The sequence below is a fragment of the Amblyomma maculatum genome, chromosome 8, assembly GCF_055883805.1.
Source record: "Amblyomma maculatum isolate TAMU_Amacu chromosome 8, ASM5588380v1, whole genome shotgun sequence".
Taxonomy (NCBI): Eukaryota; Metazoa; Arthropoda; class Arachnida; order Ixodida; family Ixodidae; genus Amblyomma; species Amblyomma maculatum.
Window position 1 is genome coordinate 124,241,722 of NC_139351.1, and position 22,164 is coordinate 124,263,885.

The 22,164-nt window shown below is 49.1% G+C and overlaps 1 protein-coding gene across 2 annotated transcripts in view; it reads left to right on the forward strand.

The window, feature by feature from the left end:
• Positions 1 to 22,164, forward strand: part of LOC146182465 (uncharacterized) — a 98,580-nt gene that overhangs the window by 64,391 nt on the left and 12,025 nt on the right. For both annotated transcript variants that reach the window (XM_084577589.1, XM_084577590.1), the window contains exon 2: positions 2,723 to 2,797. The gene's annotated coding sequence lies outside the window, so the exon portion shown is untranslated. The remainder of the gene's footprint in view (positions 1 to 2,722; positions 2,798 to 22,164) is intronic.

Consider the following 22,164-nt stretch of genomic DNA (forward strand, 5'->3'; position numbering starts at 1 on the left):
CTAAATCTCTATATTGGTGCTTTACGGCCCACCGCGTTCGATCGCTTTTTTGTTTTCGCAGTTAACAGCGCTCGCCTAGTTTCCTTAGGCCTTAGTGGTCTGTTTCCCCGCTTTGGTAGCCTTCTTACCTTTGCGTGCCATTCGTTATAGTGACGAGGCTTGGTGCGTATACCTCTTGACTCGTCTTGCTCCATCGTACGGCCACGGTAAAGCACACTGTATATATGCTAAACACTTCGAAGCGCAGAACAAAAGTGTGAGAAGTGAAGAAGGCGATTTAAACGCTAGCAAATGCTCCCAGTAGCGTGGTTAGAATCCATGGGTTAGTTTCTCCAATTAGACTTAACCTCTACTCAGTCAGGTTCTCGTCTTTAGAGCCGAAGGGTAAAAGAAAGCGTGCTAGGCGCTAAGTACGATGTGATTTGGTCAGAGCTACAGCTTTCCATAAGAACCTCGCAGTTCCCGTGGGGCCTGCTCGGAGTTGAAGACAACGAAGATAAATAAGCGGACGCGTCAAGTATTGGAGCCTCCCTATGACTGGGCTTTCTGTAGCTAGGCAACATGTATCGCCGAAACTACATGCTTTTCGAGCGGTAGGAGAGCATCATTTAGTATACCTTTGAATATTTAAGCCCCGCCATCATTTCGCCAGTACTCCCTTCCTTGTTTTCGCTATTACAAGCAAAGGAGCATCTTCATCCGAGGACAAAAGAATGAAACAATGTTTCTGTGTGTACTGCTTAAAAAAAAAGAAAAAAGAAAAAAAGCTCGCGCCCTTTGCTTAGCGCGTTTCCACATTCGTATCCGCCTGTACATGCCTTGCAGCCACAACCATTGAGCTCGGCAAGTTCCAAGATCCGCCATTCCCCGCGCCACTTCCCGTTTTTGCCTACGCGTTCATACCGCGACACACGAAGTGTCGGTGTTGGTTTGAACAATCGCCTTTTGTCCGATGATCCCGGCGACCACCTTCGGCTTCATTTCGCAGGTGGGCGCCGCTCTCACGATGAGCCTGGTGGTGGCGAGCTCTTGTGTCTAAACATGTCCCCGCGTCGTTAGAGTCAGAAAAAACCTGCCAACATGGAGGAAAAACAAAAGTTTGAGGCCCTGTAGTGTGCCAGAACCATTTGATCGAGGGAACAGGAAAAAAAAAAAAAAAAAAAAAGGTATTCGGCACGATGGGTCCTTGTTTAGCTCGGCTTCTTTTCCTCCTCTGGGCGAAGACACATGAGCGCGCGTATCGCCTACGCGGTATATCGTTTCACGTATTTTAGGAAGAGTGAAAGCTGCAGCCACCGAATACGGGTGAAAGCGCGATGGCTATAAAAGGTTCGGGGGCGTATCTGCTGCCGCGCGAGCAGTAGTTTATGGACTTGGTTTCGAGTCACGCTCCCACCGCTGTTGCTGGGAAAACGAAACCACTCTGTCGCTGTACACGATTCGGCGCACGTCACGGGAGGCCCACGCTGAAACTCGTCGATGAAGCGACCGCACACGGCGCCTGTTATCAGGAGCGAGGATGAAGGGGGTCCGCACACTGCGATGTACGTTCTTTCTACTGGAGTTTAGTGGAGGTGAAGTGCATTTGGCATGCGGTCTGACATTACTAGTAGTAAGTTAGTTATGCCGCTCTAAAGAAGAGCATACAGTAGTACCCTTCCGGTACTCTATTACAGGACCAAAGTTTGGGGGTCGGCAGAAAGAGTTGCAGCTGGGTTGAGGGCAGCACAGCAGCCCACCGGTAACGACGCGACCGAGGTAGCTTGAAGACAAGAAAAGGTAGCAGCGCAGACCGCGCAGAGAAGTACGATAGGCGGAATCGAGAAGGGTAACGGGACTTCGGTGAAGAATCTAGTCGATAGTTCGTTAGGGTGACAGAGTGAACTCGAAGGAAAAGAGTTGCGGCCATAGGACGGCAGTTTGCCAGGTGGAGAGATGAGGTGAGGAAATTCGCCAGTACAGGGTGGCTACAATTGAAAGAGCTGACACGATAAGTGACAATTTCAGTCATAGTATAGGAACGCAATTATTCTGGCCGCGCACACTATCGTGAGCAAAAGTAAGAGACCCACCGTCGTCCATGTTCTGAATCCTGCTAAACTATGCCAGGAGACCTAGATAGTGTCATAGGACCCCGCAGAATGTAGGGAGGAGCGTTAATTGGCAAGAAAAAGCTGGAGAAGGCACGAAAGAGTTTCCTTCAACTGATTCCGAGGCAACCCGCTTCGTTACTATTGATCCGCATGCGATCGATGGGGGATCCGTAATGGCTTCATGGGCCAAACTTACTATACATTGTGTTTGGACAAAATTATTCCTGGATTTAGCTTTGTGTTGCCGTAACCAAGAAGTCCGTTTTTTTTTTTCTCTCTTTCCAGCTCGAGTTTGTGCGTCCTACCATGTGTGGATGCTCAGCTATTTTTGTGCGGAGCTAACACGGACGAGAATCGGCTGATACAAATACTTAACCGGGCCTCACATTATTTGTTGTCCGCTAGCCGAATGAGGAATTTAGAACCTACTGCTTATCCTGTCCATAACTATACGGACGTGTAGGAGAATACGGCGGAATTCTTTCTTGCCTTTTTTTTTTTTTAATTTAACGTTCGAACACGCAAGGCTCGATTCCTTGCGCCGCTTGGAAATTGTCTAAGCTGCCACGACTGTCCGCCTGCTTCTTTCGGTGTTGTTATTAACGATGGCTTTCTTATCGCTTTTGCAGGATGAAGGACAAAGGCAGGATGTGCTGAACGGCTGAGCGGCGTTCCCTACTGCAGAGGGAAAGAAAGGATAAAAGGTGAGCGATTGTGTTCGGACTAAGCAACCCAAAGCTCCGGGAACCGCTTATTAGCGACTGCGGCATAGCTTGCCCGTTGTAGCCTACTTGCGCTGTGGTGAAGTCTGAATAACGCATTCAGTATGGGGTCTCGAAGCAAGGTAAGACTTGCTCGGCTACCACGCAGTTTCCGGTGGGGTTGCCTCTAAATGTTCCATCCTTTCTCGTCGTACAGAGCAGATCTAAACATGTCAGCTGATGATGTAAATGCGCATCATTATCCAGGACGCCTAATAGATGGTCGCAGCCGCACTCGGGAGCTTGTGCAGTACATTAGTGTAGTCACGTCCTTGTGCAGTTAAGTACTCAGGCTGCCAGATTCAGGCAACCAGTTGCTTAGCGCCAGGTTTAGGCGACAATGTAACATAGCTGCCAGACTCGGGTAGCCAGACACTTGACGCTGCCAGGCTTAGGCAGCCATACATTACGCTGCCTAGTGCTTAGGCTGCCAGGTTGAAGCAGCCTGATGCTTAGGCTGCTTGATGGCGCGTCTTCTTTTCACAATCCTACATTTGATCTGAACAGCGAAGGTAGACTACCCATCCGCTCTCACTGCTTGACGAGCGCCCGATATCAACCGCCTGCCTGGCAAACTGACAGTATTCTCGGCTTACCTGACTCTGTTCGGTGCTTTATACATGCCACCGAGTTCGGCTGCTCTTCTCTGTTGTGCTGGGAACTATGTTTAGAACCCCTCACCGCTTTCACTGCTTGATGCGCTATAGCGATCTCCTGTCCTTTTCTGACCTTGGAGACGCGTTAGAGGGCTTTCTTACCTTCGTGCGCAGTTACGCGAAGCTTCGATTTTCGGCACCAGATGATACCTTCTATTTTGTGAGCCACCAGGCGTTGTTGCGCAGCCGTGGCGGCGACAATGCTTGGGACAAAGACGATGATTGGCAACACGCGGCTCTCAGGGCTGTACCTGTCAAAACCGGTAGCCAGATTTCTTTAAGGGCTCAAGCATATTTTCCATGACCGTATGCACCGCTATTGATGTAGGTCTACTAATGATGGCCTACAGCCCTATAAAGAAAGAAAGAAGGAAAGAAAAAGAAAGAAAGAAAGAAAGAAAGAAAGAAAGAAAGAAAGAAAGAAAGAAAGAAAGAAAGAAAGAAAGAAAGAAAGAAAGAAAGAAAGAAAGAACCATAACTATTCGGCAAAGATCCCAGGCGCGACATAACTCACAAGTGCAAGGAAGCTTTGCGTGCTTTCGTTCACAACGGTCCCATTGTAATTAGCCCTCCTTCGTCGTCACTTATCAACGCTGGTACCGTGTTATTGTACATTATAGGCAACTTGTCCGTGTTGTGCTCAATGTATCGCTTATATTTAATATCGCTTGCCTCATGAGCATTTACGTTCACATGCATGGTATAGCGCACTTTCTTGTGAATGCACGGATACAAAGCATTGCGCATGCTCATGTCACTCTAGCACATATCTGCCCGTCGCAAATTTTCACATGGTGTACGTAGGCATCCGAAATGCTAAAGCATAAAGCTTGATTTCCGTCCTCACACACTTACCTTTGGTCCGTGTGCCTTACGTGATTTTGCACTCTTCAGTTCTGTTACATATAGCTTACGTATTGCTGCTCGAAAATACAGTCCATCATTCTGCGATCGTGAAGAGCATTGTTTGAATAATCTTTTTTTTATTATTATTCTTAGTGCTAAACGCTTGGCCAACATTGCCAAAACTGGAGATTAGCACAAACTCATACCTGCGCTCCCCGCGTGGCGCAGTGGAACAACCACAGCGCACACTGGGCAGTGCTGGTTCTGTATTGGCAACGGTTAGAAAACATAAGGCAGCCTCAAGAGCTTGAGAATTGATCAGTCGCCAGCAGTGTTCCTTCGCTATTTCCAGCTGACCGCCTTCTTTACGACCTACGGCTAACCGCACCGACGTTTACCGAGGCTCATGAAAGCCCGCCGTATGTAGGCTTAGTTACGGTTAGTATAGGTTAGCAACACAAAATAAATGAACAAGTCTCGGTACGGGTGCTTGTGTCCGCTAGCCAGCGTTTCGATAAAACGACATGAAACGCTGGCTTCCGTGTGAGCCTGCTTCATTTCGTCCTGTGCAGACGAGGATCCAGCCTTCCTTCCTTCTTAGGGTTAGATAAAGCCAGGTTTAGCATTGGGTCGCGTTTAAGTAGATGTTATAATATGAAAGAATTAGGATTCAACTGTGCGAGATCATCGCAGTTTACCGAAGTTTTCTATAGAAAATCAGTGTTTACACATCGGCATGTAGCGTTCAGGAAATATAATATGGAATCTTTTGGGATTGGGGAAAGTGTTCGTCTGGAGTTGGCGCCAAATGATGGCCTCTATCTTTGTAAGTTCTTGGTGTGGACCTGGACAGAGTTTGCGAGAAAGACGATAGTGTTGGAGGAGGTCGCGTGAAGTGATATGGTGTCCTTCCTGACCAAGGTGGGCATGTTGGGGGCGGGGTGATAAGCTGCTCGGAAAGTGAGTTCTCGAGCTAGCTCATGTGCTCCCTCATTACCCTTGAGACCCATGTAGGTCGGAGCCCATATCAGGAGGGTCAGGTGTTTAGGAGGATTTGATATAAGTACGCGAAACGCTTCGACTGAAATACGGCCATGAGTAAAATTAAGAATGGCGCGCTGTGAGTCACTTATGACTACTTTAGCTGTAGAAGTGGAGAGCGCGAGAACAATAGCTACTTCCTCTGCTGGAGTGATATTTGAAGTGCGTACGGAGCAGGAGTCATGAAGAGTCATGTTCTCATCTGTGGCAACCGCTGTTACAGCAGTTACGTCAAGTCGGCCAGCATATCGCTGCTGGAGTGACGCGGCCCGAGCTTCTCTCCGATCTTGATGATGAGTTGGATGCAGGTTGCGGGGGAGACGGAGAGTCTTGATGTTAGCCCTGATGGCAGGTGGGAGACTGACCACCGAGGATGGCGGACGGAGGGGAGCGATACGAAGTTGTTCGAGGATAGAGCGGCCTGCGGAAGTTAGTGGCAGCCGTCGGTGCTGGGCTAGGAGGGCCGCCTCAATGAGCTCGTCAACCGTGTTGGAGACTCCAAGGGCGAGGAGCTTGTCTTTGGGAGCAGAGAGAAGACCAAGGGCTGTTTTGACGCCGCTACGGATAAGGCAGTCCAGGCGGTGCTCCTCTGTGAGCTTGAGAGCAATATCCCAACAGACCTGCTTCATATGGTCTGAACTTGCCCACGACGACACACGCCAACACCCACTTAACATACTTGGGAGGCTCGTCTACGCAGCTCTACCTTGGACGACCAACGAGCGCTCATCTGTCTCGCTCTAGAGGCTGCCAGATTCCAAGGAGTCCTGGCCTACCCATAGATCAGGGCCTTCGGCCCCTTGACTGTTTTCAATAAACGTTTACCAACCAATCAACCAAATAGAAAATCAGTTTGGGCTAAGGTTAGGTTTTGACAGAGGCGTTAATGATTTACCGTTTTATAGAGTGAGTGGCTGAATTTGCGGCGGAATCCGCTTGACCCAGGACACTAAAGAACTGTTACCCATTCTTACAATCACCCACTAACAAGAGCCACCACGCTACTTACCAAATATATCGGTAGGGTTTGGTAGTGAATTAGAAATTCGATCTGCTATTACCATCTTGGACACGCGCTGGTTAGCACATCTCGCTTTACGCGCCCTGTAATCGATAAGTTTCGTCACATGCACTCAGCTCTCTTCGTCTCGCTTCCCTTCGGACTTCCCCGCGTTTCTTGAGGATTCACTGTGACGGCGTTGCACGAACTGCACGCATGCGCATTGGAATCGGAACGAGAGCGGAGCGAACGTGCGCGGCTGACATGACAGTTCTGGGTCGAGCGCCGAGTGGGCCGGGTAGATTTGTACCTTAGAGAAGAAGAGACGAAGTTTGGATTGCGTACGGCCGTTGACTTTGTCGGACGAAATGTTAGGAAACAGTTCGTGCACAACGTTTAGAGGCGGCTTCGAACCGAAGAGAAGATAAGGAATATGCACTTTCATTTTTTTTTTCTTCCGCGGTGCCTGTGATTCCCCTTGCCTTGTAGTGTCGTAATAAGAAAATCCTGCTTTCACCTACTGCAGCCAGCAGTGGTCTAGAGGTGGGTCGGGCAGTGCGGCCGTGCAGTCACGGGCCTCTTCTCGCAGGCGGTTCTTGGGGAAGAGAGCAGAAACCTCACACACTTCTGTAGTGCGAACTGTGTGAAGGGCACGTACAGGAGACAAGCGTAACGGGTACTTTCGGCTGTGGTTAGTGTTTGACCTTGTTCTGTCAAATGAGGGTTCTGGAAGCTATGCAAGTCCGTTTTTGTTACTAGTTTCCGCGTGGGCCGCCTCTTCCGAACTCCTTGGTGACCCCGGATTAAGGCGAAAAGTCTGCTACTTCATTTAACGCAATCATGAGGTTCTAAGCCGGGGAGGGAGGGGGTGGCGCGCATTTGAATATAGCTGGATTCTCTCTGGGACACGTGTAGATTGATGCTTTTGTATTTGACTCTATTCATCAGCTGCACAAGACAAGGTCACTGGGAATCGCGAAGATCTTATAAGCATGACTTCACAATGACATTTGACGAGATAAGTCACGTGCAAAGCAGAGTAGGTAGACATATGAACCGGGCGTAACAGCTGCTGCGCGCCGCACCTGGCGCCGATAGCAGCTGCGGAGCGGTTCAGATGCGCGCGCGAAGACACCTGCCTTTTTGGCAGCTGTTATCAGTCTAAGCAGCATCCTTGTGGCTTTACAGTCAATCTCAGGCATATGGCAAGCTTTTAGTTCGCTACCGTGGGTAATATAGGGGGGGGGGGGGGGGGGCGGTGGTCGGCTGAAAGAATGTTATGCCGAAAGTCGTCGCTGTACTAGACGCCACTGCGCGCGGATATGCATGGCCGTGAGGTGGTACGAAAGAAACATCGACAAGACGATTTTCAGGTGCTACCGACATACGGTCATCAACAGTCTGGCAACAGAGGGAATTAATCAATAAATGAAAGCATGTCGCGAAAATAAGCCGTTGCAGAGTTCATCAAGAAGCACTCACAAGACCGTATACCATATACAGTGCCATACACATTGCTATCACTTCTCTTGTTAGGGAGCTCTAGTTAACTATTGCACCAAAATGTACGAATGCCTGTGCAGTCTTAATCTGAATCCGTGACTATCATAGATGCCGTATGATATCTATGAGTGGTCCTTGTTAGACGATACATGGAAATCCAGAACGGGAAGATGAAGGATTGGGTCCTTGGGGGATTGAGTTCTTGGGGGATTGAGTCCTTGGTGGATTGGGTCTTTTGGGATTGGGTCCGATGACCGTTCATTAAATTGAAAATGGCGGCCATAGGAGCAGGGGTCGGTGCGGCGTAAACACAGAAAATTCCCGAGGAATGATTCGAACAGTTCATTACAAGGCGTGAGAAACTGGGTAGATAAAACACAGATAACCATGTCGCTAAATCCGTCGAAAGGATCTTCTGGACAGGAACAAAACATAAGGTCTACATACTCCTTGGCAAATATGTCGCGAGCCTTGAGCACGGATGGTGGCCCCACTAGCTCTTGGTGTCGGTGGAGCGCTCAGCCCTCGGTGCCATGCAGGAAAGGGGTTTTGTTGCATGAAATTTTTTCCAACTTGGGACATAATCGCACGGGCGCTTGGTCAGCCTTTTAGGAAAACTCGGAACCTCAAGAAAAAAGGGCGCTTATTCGAGCATGGGCGGATGCTCGGCGGGTGCGTGTTTTCTTGTTTTTACTGCAGGGACGATTTACTTACATATATCTGATGGGTCTCGTGTATCTTACGGGGCTGCCGCCCAGCCGGCGGGGTCGTCAAAGAGTATGTGTGGGTCGCTAATGGAAAGTGATCCCAGTGGAATCAGACGCATACGCCCCTAGCACCGATGCATCACGGGATGCTGGCATTGCCGCCAATCTGCTCTCTGTAGGACGAGATGAAATATTGTTCGGATAGGGAACAATGCTACGCAGGCTGTCCTAGTGACTTTGGGGAAAATACGTTCAAAAGACGAGGCACAACTCGGTGTTTGTCTGGCGCGCTCCATCCATGCGTTTCGTCCCTGTGGGCACAGCAAGGCGTTGGACCGACGATCATTTACGGAGTCCTTCCTTGAGTGTACCTGTAATATTTCATATATACAATACGTGTGTCGACAGCTGAGGAATCCACTTTTTTTTTTCTTGCACGAAGACCGGAAGAAGACCACAGCCGGTGACCGCCATAATGCATCCCGCACGCGTAACCTGTCTGGATCGTGCCGACGGCCGCAAAAGACAGCTTGCCATATAACCTCCCCTCCCCGGATTCACCCGCTTTGAGCCAACGTGCATCTCGTGGCAGTCTTCTTTCTTTTATTTTGTCTGGCCTTTGTGTCACTGTTCACGAGAGGTTTCGCCGGCGGGAAACGACACCCCTGACGTGCAACTCACGTTTTCTTCATCAGGGGGCGTCTCGGCGCGCACGGAGACGACAAGGTCGCCTCCAAGTACAGCGCTTGCCCAAAGAGCGCACCTTGAGACGTGACCGGCGGCGGTATACCCGCTACAGCCGACGAGCTCATCGCGTCCGGTCCTTTTTTCGGGCGTTTTTTAGAAAATCCGCTGCTCTGCGGAAGGGCACAGGATGATTTCTTGGAAGGAAGCGTAAGGCCTTTCCACGCGTCGAAAGCACCGCCTCCGTGAGCTGTGCTGGAGGACGCCGTGTTAAATTTTGGCCATCTGCCGTCGTTTGCCCCCGAGTTTCTCATGCGTCTCGAGTTGAAATGCGTCGGAAGAAATATGGCAAACCTGGACTCGGCACCCTAAGTCATTTTGTGCCGGTGGTGGTATGACATCCAACAAGGTGGAGGCTATAAACCGGCTGGCCTCGAGAGGTCCGCGATATCGAGGCCTCAAAGTCATGCATGATATATAGGTTTGGCATCGCGTCGTTAGTATGCGCTATCGTTGTCGTACGCTCCTGATCTCGATTTCCCGTAGGCTTGATCGGTTACGCACAATTGAAGCCAAAATCTGCTTCACATATTTTATCTCGAATGACACGTGTACTCGCTTTGGAATAAATCTGACCTGCAACGAGGAATTCTGCAGCCCCCTCCCCCCCCCCCCCCCCCCCCCCTCCTTCGTATGGCGTTCAAATTTCCACTTTCAGTTAAAAGCTGAACAGGGAGACATTAACGCGATATTGTTGAAGGCGTCTTTGGGTATAAAATTCGGCGTTGTCGTAACGTGCGCGAAACATCACGGTCGTAGCTCTAGGAGGTGGTGGTAGGCAGATGACATAGCTGGGTACTATTCGCACAGGAGATTGAAGAACGTTACACTACCACGTAACATGACAGGAGCTGCCTACTCTGGATGCTCTTTTGAGATGAATGGGAGAGACGGGAACAAAATCCTCTACGACCGTTGGGCGAGGAGTAAGGCACGTTGCCTTGATGTCACGCGGGTACGTCCGTAAGGCTTGGTTAAAACACGGCTTTCTAGACATATCTATGTCGAGTTGTCTGTCACATAAGTAGGCAGTTTAAAACGCACGATAATAAGTGTGCATATTTGAGATAATAGATGTGCGAACTGAGTGATTAGCGAGTAGCAAAGTGGATATGCAGGACTGATGATCCGCAAGCGGAATTGCAATTAGCGCTATTAACACTGCGACGTCGTATCCCTAAGTGTCATCACCCCCCCCCCCCCTAATCCCTCTATTTTTTTTATTTTTTTTATTTTTTTATTTTTTTTTTTGGGGGGGGGGGAGGGATGGAGGGGGCGATGAGACCTGAGGAGTAGTATTTGAAAGGCCTTGAGATTTCAAGCATCTGCACAATTGGATTAGTTTGCTGGAAGATGAGTTCTAAAGAAGTGTTTTTCTTGAGTACACGCTTCGTAAAATCGATGCTTTCTTTTTTCTATAGGGCTTATTGTTGCAGGAAAAATGATTCCTGTGCTCGGTGAAAGGGTCCGGCTCGGTTCAGAACAAACATCGTCGCTGACACGGCTTCATCTTTGGATGCGTCTAGCTATCTGGACTGTCGCGATCTTCCTAACCTTTATTTGGCTGTTAGGCACGCTTTCATTAGAAAGAAATTAGTTGTGGTGTAGCTCTGGTTAACCCTAGTTGAATTGCGAAAGCAATGGCGGAAGCTTCTTTTGCCTGCTACATTATTCCCTTTTACGTCATATCTGTGTAAGGTGCTACATTATTGGGGACACTTGAGCTCATCCTTTATGAGTATGACGCGAAGCTATCAGCCCACATATAAATGAGAAGGGTTCAATGCTGCTGAACCAAATGTAGAGCGAAAGCATTAGCTGCGGGTGACCGAGCGTTCGTCTTCCTCTTCTTCGTTGTCGTCTTCTTCTTCGTCTTGTTCGTCTTCGTCTTCCTCTTTTTCTTCGTATTCGTCTTCTTCGCCTTAGGCTTCTTTGTCTCCATATTCTTCGTCTTCGCGGCTGTTCAATGTCAAACGTGGCTCTTCCTGGGACTACGCGACGTCCTGGAACCTGGCGTAGCTATCGCAATAAAAGGAAAATGCGCACTCCGTCAAAAGTGTGGGGTCGTAGGGTTTGAGTTTCCGCTGCGCGATGCCGGGGGACCAGAAGCTGATATCCCCCGCCTCAAAAATGTAAAACAAGGAGCAGTCGGTGTCATGGCGGGAACTACAAACAACTTGATATCCATGTCTTTATACAATAATATACATCCGACTGTATACAGGGACACGCGTCCCTCGTGTGGAGAGAAACCCAGACGTTCTTACGTTACATGGGCCCGTCGGAAAATAGAGGCAGTGCCTATAATCCACAACGCCACCCCAGAGCAGTGGAAGGCTGCGCTGTTTAGCTGCGATTCGGAAGAGCAGATTTGGGTTGTTGAACGGGTCAGCCAAGCTACAAATGCCGCTAGAGTCCTGGAATAAAGACCCAACCACGGGAGCTCTACAATACGTTCTGGGACATATAAAGCTTGCTTTCCATCTCTGTCTGCTATGCGGTGGAACATTCAACCCCTTGCCGAGCTTTAAACGACTGTAAATGAAGCGATGGATTTTACTCAACACCATTCCCGTAACTAGAGGTAGGTCAGGTCTGAAGGCGCCTTGATATCCCCCCCCCCCCCTTCTCCCCCATTTTATCCCAACCGCGCTTTTGATCGTTTGTTTCGCTTTCGAGACGATCACAAGCGACAGATGCAGCAGCACATGCAGTGTGCAACGCGGCCTCTGGGCGCGTCGTACCCTTGCACTTGCTGGCGATTCGATGACGCCGCTGCGCACCCGATGGCCTCCCGTTCACGGCGGCCCACGTTTCGTGAGGTGCGTTGATGAGCGCGAAGCAAACCGGTCCATTGATGCCCGGCCGACGCCGCCGCGTTTTCCTCCTCCTTGCTCTGGCCCTTCCTCGTCTCAGCGCGGGGCCGGCAAGAGGTCCGCAACAGAGCCTTCATGTACACGGGGTGTGGAGTAGAAAGCGCGGCCCCAAAAGCAGTAAACAGTATACGACGCGTGGGCACGCGCGGACAGGAGCTGCGTGCGCATGCCCTGTGCTCCAACTCTTTTCTGCTTGTTTGTTTTCCCCGCACACATTTGTCCGAGCGTCGATGGCGCTGGCCGAAAAGCTTTTGTAATCGCGCTCATGTTACAAAAAAGGCCTTGTCAAGTGACTAGGGAGGGAACACATTGGCCACACAATGCAGCGGATTGTGTTTAGCTCTTTTCTGCCCGTTAACTTTTTAAACATTACGTGTCTGCTGTTTGGTCTGTTCTCGCTGTTTCTCTAGCCCGATCTAATGTACCCGGCCCCGGCTAATAGCTTCTGTCTGTGCTGGCGTCAGTACACATAACCAGCCCATGAAGGATGGCACGGGAGTGGCAGCCAAATATTCTGGGTAAGCGGCCAGCACGTTGCAAGTATTGGTAACTTGTAGTCTTGGTTTTTGTCTTTCATCCAGCGCGTAGGGACGGATGCAACCATAACAAGCTTCTGCCAAACATTCACTAGTAAGACACCAAGGACGCATCCGCACCAATTCAGGAGCAATGAGAGCAAAGGTGACCTCAATAAGGATACAGAAAAGGCCGACAGGCAGCGAAGGCGTGGCTGGCCTAATGGCGTTTTCTACACGTAAAATGCGTCCTCCGTCAGCTTCTCCGTAGAATTTGAGAAATCTGGACTCCGAGGAGCAACACGTGGACTGTGGGGACCCCGTAGTAGACAGCTCCAGATGAATTTTCGCCATGTGGGGCTCTTAGACGTGTGCCTGACATGGCACAGTACACGGGCGCCTTACATTTCCACCTCAGAAGGATTTGCAACTCAAACAATAATAGGGTCGAGGAAAGCAGCAAAACGTTCCGTGGCGTGGAGTTTTGGATAAGGCTATACTGGATGATGCCCATTAATCATGACGGAGTGGAGTGCCCACTGTATAAGATACAAAAAAGATGTACAGAGGGGCTAAGTAACCGCGACATATAACTGCCGTTGTCCGCAAATGGAGCGTGTAGACGCAGGGTGCATAATCTAGAAATCTGTGCTAGATTAGCCACTGTACCCATAACGGACTATATACAGGACTCTTCAAGAGTCATTTCAGCAGTCACTGCATTACGTCGGCGCGGTGATCAATCAGGCAAATTTCAGGCGTACGTAATTATATATCCGTCCAGCGTTCAGCTCCTGGCAGGAAGTGCAGTGGCATGGTGTAGAATATATCGCCAGAAAGGTCAAAGCCAGAGCGATCAGCGTTACCCACAGCTCGCAACTGGCCCGCTGCTATCGGTTGCAGGCACAAACAAAACGCGCACTTAATGGCTTTGCCAATTGCGTAGGCTTTCGCCTACATTACGGTCGAAATCGCGGAACTAATGACAAATCCTTGGCGCGACTACGGTGGCCAATGTCGGGCACCCCCACCGACCGACCGACGACGCATGCAACCCGCGAAACTGCCCGAGGCATGCTCCCCGAGAAACAAGCATGGGCAACTGAGCCGCGTGCACGGCCCAGCAAGAACGGAAATACCAGCCGCCGCTCTCGCACAACCACTGAGAAGGAAGTGAAGCGCCTCCGGCGCGGTCGCACCTCCGTCGCCATAACGCGTACAGTATCAGAGTAAAGTCAGAGCCGTACTTTGAGGGGTTAACCGAGTGGTGCACTTTTAATGAGTGCCGGTACTCCCTTACACGCCACTGTTTTACAATCATTACAAAGGAGGCTAAAAGGCTAAAAGCTAAAGCCTAGAAGCCTAGAAGCCTAAACGCTATATACTTTGATCAGATTTGTAAAAAACCGAAATGACAAAAAAAAAATAACAAGAAGAAATAACAAGAAGAATACGATTGGGATGGACCGCATTTGGCAATCACTCGCAGATTATGACTAGCAGCTTACCAGTATCGCTCAAGAGGAAAGTATACAACAGTTGCATCTTGCCTGTACTCACCTATGGGGCTGAAACGTGGAGGCTAACCAAGAGAGTTCTACTTATGTTGAGGACAACCCAGAGGGCTATGGAACGAAAAATGGTAGAGGTAACATTAAGAGATAGAAAGCGTGCAGAGTGGGTCAGAGAAATAACTCAAGTTACCGACATTCTAGTGGAAATTAAGAAGAAGAACTGGACATGGGCAGGACATGTAGTGCGAAGAGAGGATAACCGATGGTCGCTGAGGGTAACAAACTGGATTCCAAGGGAAGGAAAGCGTAGCAGGGGGCGGCAGAAAGTTAGGTGGGCGGATGAGATTAAGAAGTTCGCAGGGGTCAAGTGGATGCAGCTAGCACAGAACTGGGTTAATTGGAGAAATATGGGAGAGGCCTTCGCCCCGCAGTGGGTATAGTCAGGCTGGTGATGATGATGATGATGTAAAAAACCGACATCAGTGCATGATCGGATGTCTTGGCAGAACATGCACGGAGAACGTTTCGCGAAACGTCGCAACTGCTTGTCGAGGTGAACATCGACTCATCGTGGCCAGTCGGAAGAGCGTCTGTTTGGTCAAGAGCACAGTCGGTCGGCGCGAAGGAGGCGAATGAGCTTCATTAGTAAGCAAGAAATAAACGTAACAAATCAAACATCAGAACAGAGCAAAAACAGCCAAACCCGCCGCGGTGGGGCAGTGGTGTCCAAGGATGCGGGATCGAATCCCGGCCGCGGCGGCTGCTTTTCGGTGGAGGAGGAAAGCAAGGCGACCGTGTGCTGTGCAATATCAGCGCACGTTAAAGAACCCCCAGGGGGTCAAAATTTCCAGAGTTCTCCACTACGACGTCTCTCATAGCCTGAGTCGCTTTGGAACGTTAAATCCCCCAAACCAACCAGCAAAAACCGCCAAATACAAATGAGCATACAACAGACAGAATAAAGGTATGAAGGGAGATGAGAAGGCAGCGGTCAGTAAGAAAATTGTGCAATAATTTTATATTCCAATGTAGTTGATTACTAAAAGTAGCAGAACAAACAGCCCCATGCCGTCCTTGGCATGCAGAGTGAGAACCTCCGAATTCTAGTGGTGCAGACCCCACGCAGGCGTAGGGTTGCTTCTTCTTCTTCTTCTTCTGCTTTCTAGTCGATTATCAGTTTGTCATTGACTAACACTAAAAATTAAAAATAGAAACGTAGAACAGAAAATAGATATAGAAAAAACAAGTAGAAAAATAGAATCCTTTACCCTGGTTTCGTTGACGGTTGGCTTCCTCAGAAGAGCTCTGCTCAAACTGCAAAGAGAGGTGCGTTTAATACAGATTACATTGAGCAACGGTCTGTGAAGAGCGCTGTGTCGCACGTATCAAGTTGCGTTTAGAAACACCGTGGGGTGGGAAAATATTTTACCTTCCGTTCTGAGCCTGCAGCGAGAGGGCGTGTCCGTGTATTCGGAGCCACCGCTGACGAGGAAGGGTTCGCAATGAAGCTCGTTTCTGGCAAGCCTGATCGAGTGCATTTGCTGGGCAATGCAAGGGAGATGGGAGCGTTTTGGTCGCGGAGACAACGATAAATCGGGCACTGAGAGATGGGGGCCACAGATAAGAAGGCCCGGTGGTACGGAATCCGGAGCGTCGGGTGCTCCCACTGGGGGGAGGCTGCGAGCGGGACAAAAGCAAGCGATCGTCGTGCTCTTGAGTGTGGTGATAGACGAGCGCGAGAACATGTATAGAGTAGCCAGGTGCGTGCTTCTGTGCAATTCGGCTGGTGCTGGAGGAACCCTGAAGCTAGGCTATAATCGGAAGCAACTCGAACGCAAAGCGGCAAGTAACGCCCTGTACGACAATGGTGTCGACCTATTTTCATGGTATCACGGTCGACCGCCTTGCATTGCGCTTCTGGAATTTTAAAGCACCAAATCAGTCTAGGTTTGAACATTTTATTGCATTCGCAACGATGCCGGAGCTGACACAGAAATAGAAGTTGGCGGGAATTGCCGTCGGAAGGGTACTCGTGTACGAAAAGAAAGCGTCCGGATCAGGATTAAAACTCCCACCGATGCTGGAACACGCTGAATAAAAAAAAAAAAAAAAAAAAAAGGAAAACGACGATGAGTGAGTGTATTGAAAAAATGATGCCCCAGACCACTGGCTGATAGCCGCCCTTTTATTGTAGTATACTTACTATCCAAAATGGATGTATGTGCGACGACTGTTTATGAATAAACCAGAAAGTGTAGCGCATAGTGAACTAGCCTAAGAACGCGAAATACATTACAACAAAACACACATGATAGTGCACACCAGAAGGGAGGTTAGGATGACGAGATCATCCAAAGGGAGTCCAAAAAGGTCGATCTTACATCTTATTTATCTGCACAGTGGAACGCTAGATTAGTCGACTATTAAGCATCGAGATTCCGTTGTATTGTATATTGTGCGCGAGGTGACTTGGAATCGAAGAAATTAACGTGAAAAGCCCAGCTACATTTTCTGTACGATCAGCGATGCTACTTCTCGCATTTAGGCAGTATAACTTAAGCTTAGCTGCGCTAGCCAGGAGCTGTCATAAGTTCTTGATAATGTATAGGAATGAAATTGATAATAAATAATCGAATATTACCGAGTTCTCGATGATAAAAGAGAAACAACGGACTGATATGGTATATGGTACGGGACGGTGTGATATGCTATATGACATGGTATGGTATGATATGGTATAGTACGGTGGTGTAGTATGTCATGATATGGTGTGGTATGATACGGTATGGTATGATATAGTATGGGTGGATAGGTATGGCATGATATGGTGTGGTATATGATACGGTACGGTATGGTATGATATGATATGGCGTGGTATTCAATGGTATGGTACGGTATGGTTTAGTATGCCATGGTATTTTGAGGTATGGCATATGAGATTTAAAAAATTACAAGGGTTCAACGCTGCTGAACCAAACATTGAGCGAAAGCATTAGCTGCGGGTGACCGAGCGTTCTTCTTTTTTCTTCTTCCTCAGCCCACATATAATAACGCCCCGCTTTAACCAAGCCGTATGAACGTGCCTTAGTGGCCTATAGGGATAACGTGAATGCCAGGGTCCTATAGCAGGCTGATTCTGACATAACCGTCCCATGTGAAACGAGAGAGTCAAGTTGGCAGCTCCTGCCAGCCCACATCGCCTAGTGCCACGTGCGGTGTGACGTCACAGCGTCACGTGGGTAAGACGTGGCTACCGGCCGCGCTACGCTGAAGGCTCGAAACTTAGAGCAGTATTGCTTTCGCAATAAAAATCAAAGCGACTCATCACGCACCCTGTGGTGTGCTATATAAATCATTTTCTTTCGTATCGGAAAAAAATCTGGCTTACGGAAGGCAGCTTTTTTGAACTTTACAACAGATAATTCTCCTATTCCTCAAGTAGGAAGCGTACGTGTTCTACGTCTTCTTCATACTTAGATAGGTTTTATGCGCACAAAAAGACGACACAAAAGACAAGGGAGACAGGACGGAGCGCTCCGTCCTGTCTCCCTTGTCTTTTGTGTCGTCTTTTTGTGCGCATAAAACCTATCTGAGTATGAACCAACTAGCCCCACAACGCATATTACTGAAAAGTCTTCTTCATACATCTGGGTCTGGTACCGCGTAGTTGAACGCGACCCATAGATCAGTTCACTCTATACTCGGTCTCATTCACCGCATAGCTATGCGCTCTGGCGAGTGCGCCTCTCAACTTGTGCGCTCTCCTCCAGTCGCGGATAGTGTTCTAAGCACAATTTCGTCGCCTCGGCCACTGACAGTGTAGACGCCCTTCAGTTAATCAATCGTGGGGCTATGCGCGCCATATCTTACCTCCTCCTTTTTGCACCCACACCCGTCATTCAGAGGCACGCTCAGCTTAATATAACACTGACTGAAGTCATTGACCAGCGTGACGCAAACAGAGCACGTATAATGTCTCTTCATCGTTAAAACACTCTTCTTCCTTCGTGTCGTCTCACAGACAATCGCTCCACTGCAAAGCAGTCTGACGCGTAGCAGACTGACCTACTTTTTCCCCAATATTCTCCTACACTTTTTCCCACTATGCTGAATGGCAAACATCTCGAATAAAAAATCATCCAGGCTATGAGTGACGCAGTTAGGAAGTAACGTAATCGTCGGCAATTTTTTTGGATATAAATTTTGGCCCAATTTGGCCGTGATCAATTTCCGAGTTACTCGGACTAAATTTTGGGGGTAGCTCGATTTCAGCGGTCAAGAATCAAAGGTGATGTCAGCCATAATAGAGAGTGGTTACCGTACTTACTCATGGGTTGGCACGGTTCTTTGGTTTAACTCTAAGACACATTGTTGCTATGCTAGGCTTACAAAGTTAAATCAAGATGAGGCTTCAAAAATTGCGCGGCTTTTGCAGCTTTGATCGTGAAGTAGAGCTTTCGCTCAAAAATGAAAAAATGCGATCCATAAGGGAGAATGAAGCGGGGGAAATGGTCAATTAGTCTAGTTCATTTGTTCGCGCAGGAGGCCTATGGTACCAGCGAAGAGTCAGAGGAAACATTACTGAGGTTAGACAATGAGGTCCATAAAAGAACACTTGCTCCGCTAAGGTCAAAGCCAACCACTGCAGGAAGGAGAAGAAAGACAGTGCTACACGAGTGAAGAATGAGTTCTGTGACTGCCGTGATCTTTGGGACAATGAACCGTGTCACGCTATCCGAGGTTGTAGATCATTAATGAGGTGAAGACAGTTTGGACATCGCGAACGACGTGTGCTTTCTCGGCGTTGAGTGTCTTGTCCTTCGCCATCTATATCTTTGCAAATAAGGGACCAACCGCTGGCAGTGCTCCGAAGAAACGTTAAACATTTGGGGGGGGGGGGGGGGGGGCATCGCACTTTGCTTTCAAAGCGGCAAGCGTTGTCCACGCGTGCTGATACAAAGGGCACGTGCCGACAAAGCTCGCGGCCGAGTTTACATCTCGCTTTTTTCTGTGGAAAGGGTCACAGACTATAGATTTAAGACAAAGTTCTGTCGAGAGGACTGTGACGAATCGGAGTCGGATAGCCCCCCAACACTGCTGCTCGGCTCGACTGACCACAGCGGCGGCGGCGACGGTGGAGCGCGTATGCACTGCCACTGCTCGACCCAGAAGCGGGCCACTCAACCAACCAGCCAGCCAAGCCGAGTCACGAATCGCACCGGTCCAGGTAGCTCGGCCGCCGCACTTTTCGAGTCGGCGGCGGCGGCCGGGGGCAGAAGCAAGCAGAAGCAAGAGCCCCGCCTGCGGCAACCAACCGGCCGGCTCCGCCCGGTGCCGCACAGCTCTCGCTCGCTCGGACTCAAACAATGGCGTGGCCGTCTTCGCTCCGTCCGCCACTTATCCGCACCGCTTTGTTCCTGCCATGGAGGTTCGGCGGCGCGATTGTTGCGAGGGCTGCGTTTTGTTCTGCCTCTCCCATCGGCTGTCCTGCTTTGCTGTCGGAGATTCGGTGCAGCTCTTGTCTGCGGGGCGGGCGAGTGCGATCCTGGCAACAGTCGGCTAGGCCTACTGTACGCCACACCAGTAAGGTGCCCACTGTTGTACACGCTCATCCTCGTGGATTCTTTTCCTACCTTTTCTTTTTTTTTCGGCCAACGCGCAACGGTGGTCAGCGCCCACTCGGTATATGGTCTTGGGGAGTGTCGCCTACGCGAACAGCATTGCACCGACAGCGATGTTGTCTACTCCCATTCGAAACGTACAGCCAGTTCATAGAGTTCTTTGCTCTCGCTACGAACGAAAACGTAAAATGTCTTCGGCGAAAAATAATAATAAAAAAGAAACAAATGTAGCGTGCCCGGAAGCTCGGCTCGCTTCCGGGTGTATACAATTGCATCGAGTGGGAAAGCTATACTTAGGTCCCAACCACGCTGTTAAAATGCGCGGGAGGGACGTGATTTGGTTGGTGAGTGTTTCATATAATATAAGGAATATATAAGGAATAGCAGAGTCAGTCATGGTTGGTTTTGGGCTAAACAGTCACCTACCTCAGCCGTACTTTAAATCTGTTCGACGTCATCCAGTGCTTTATCTTCGAATAAGACTGTTCCCTGTGGTAGCTCTCTTGACGAGTGTTTTTCCTCTTGTTTCTTGGTTCTTCCGTTTTGTGCAACCCTTAATATAAGTGCCACTACCGCGTGATCTGAGCTGGTACACTTGTGAGGGGAACTGCGGAGGGAAATGCGCTAATATGGATAACGTATTACCGCAGACGTACACCGGAAGCGTCCTGCGCGACCCCAGCGGCCTGCGCGCAGGAGGAGCGTCCGTGTACGGCTACACTAATTGGCAGAGTGACGTCATGGGATGCGGCGGCGCTGCCATCGGCAGTGACTTTAGTTTTGGGTGCAAAAAGTTGGGTCGTCCGCGTGGAGTGTTGCCCACTATGTTTTTTTTTAAACACGTTTCGCGATATGGCGACGAGCTGCGTTGCGGTACGGAAAACATAAGAAAACAAGCGGGGTATGTTCCCACTAGACCCTGACTGACTAAGAGTGCTGACAACGATTGAACTAGACCAGTTGAATGCTCTCACCGCTTCACTCTACCTCATGAAGGCTTTTCTAGAGCGAAAGCTCTACTTCACCACCAGAGCTGCAAAATCAGGGTAATTTTTGAAGCCTCACGTTTATTTATCTAGGTTGCACTTAATTCGTGCAGTACTTGAATATATACCCGTGAACAGCCCTTTCTTCATCGTCCGTGCGTTGTTGTTTTGTGTTTTCTTTTGTATGTGGAAAATATAATCCTAACTGTAGAACGTAGGAGGTACGTTGCCACCCATATTGCCGAGAATCTTTCCTTCAAAAATAGACACAGTCAATTTCCTTGTCGCTAATAAAATGCTACAGCACTTCACCTTTATACCCCTGTTTGCTACAACTCCGATTTTGATGGCTTTCACTCGCCAATACATTCCAGGTCTGATTCTATTAAATATGTACAACTCATTCTATACTTATTCCAGTTCTATTCGCAACCTAATCATTGTATGCTTTTATTTGTGTTCAGTATTCTTAGCCCCGTCTTCCTCTTCATTTCACTACAGGTGGGGAGGGGATTTCCCTTCTTCCGCTCGACAAGAATAGTAGGTGCTATTTAGTTTGCTTCCACCTGCCACGGTTGGAAGGTGGAGGCTTTGTACATAAGCCGACGGCGCTGCTGCTGCTCGCTCTGGCGTTTTCGCCGTTATGGCAAGCCTAATATATTATCGCATTAAGAATAAACATGAAATGTAAGTCTCCGTCGGCGTGGGACCCAAACGGAAGCTGTGAGCGGCATTGACAGCACAGTACTCAGCCAGTATGGCCCACATGCAGTATGCTCTGGTTGCAATTTCTTTAACTTCAGCAGGTTTCAGTACCGGTTCACCTAAATGTTCAGAAAACGATGTAATGTCGCTATGGTCTCGTCAAATGAAAGAGCTGTTATTTTCCAGATTTTTATAACGGCCATTTAGAACCCGGCACATGGAGCAAGCGCTTCACTCCGAAAAGCCTCACGAAGCTCTCTTGATTGCAAAATCCAGGAATAAGAGGAGGAATGACATTCAATAATCACCACTGGATAGTAGGTAATTCCACTTAATGCTCGCGAAAACATCCGAAATATGTGTGGCCGACTTTCTCAACGTTGAGAGCGAATAAAGAATACCTTGTAGACCAGCATGCATTTCTTTTTGAGCGAGACCTTTTCTCTCCCTCTAAGTACTTGCCTCGGCAAGCAGATGAATGGAAGTTCCTATACATTTATAGTGCTAACTTCGCTGTCGGCAAATTGGAATTCGAGTAACTTTATGACTGGTGTGTCTTGGACTTGTTCAGTAGAGCGTCGTCGGCGCGCTCTCGC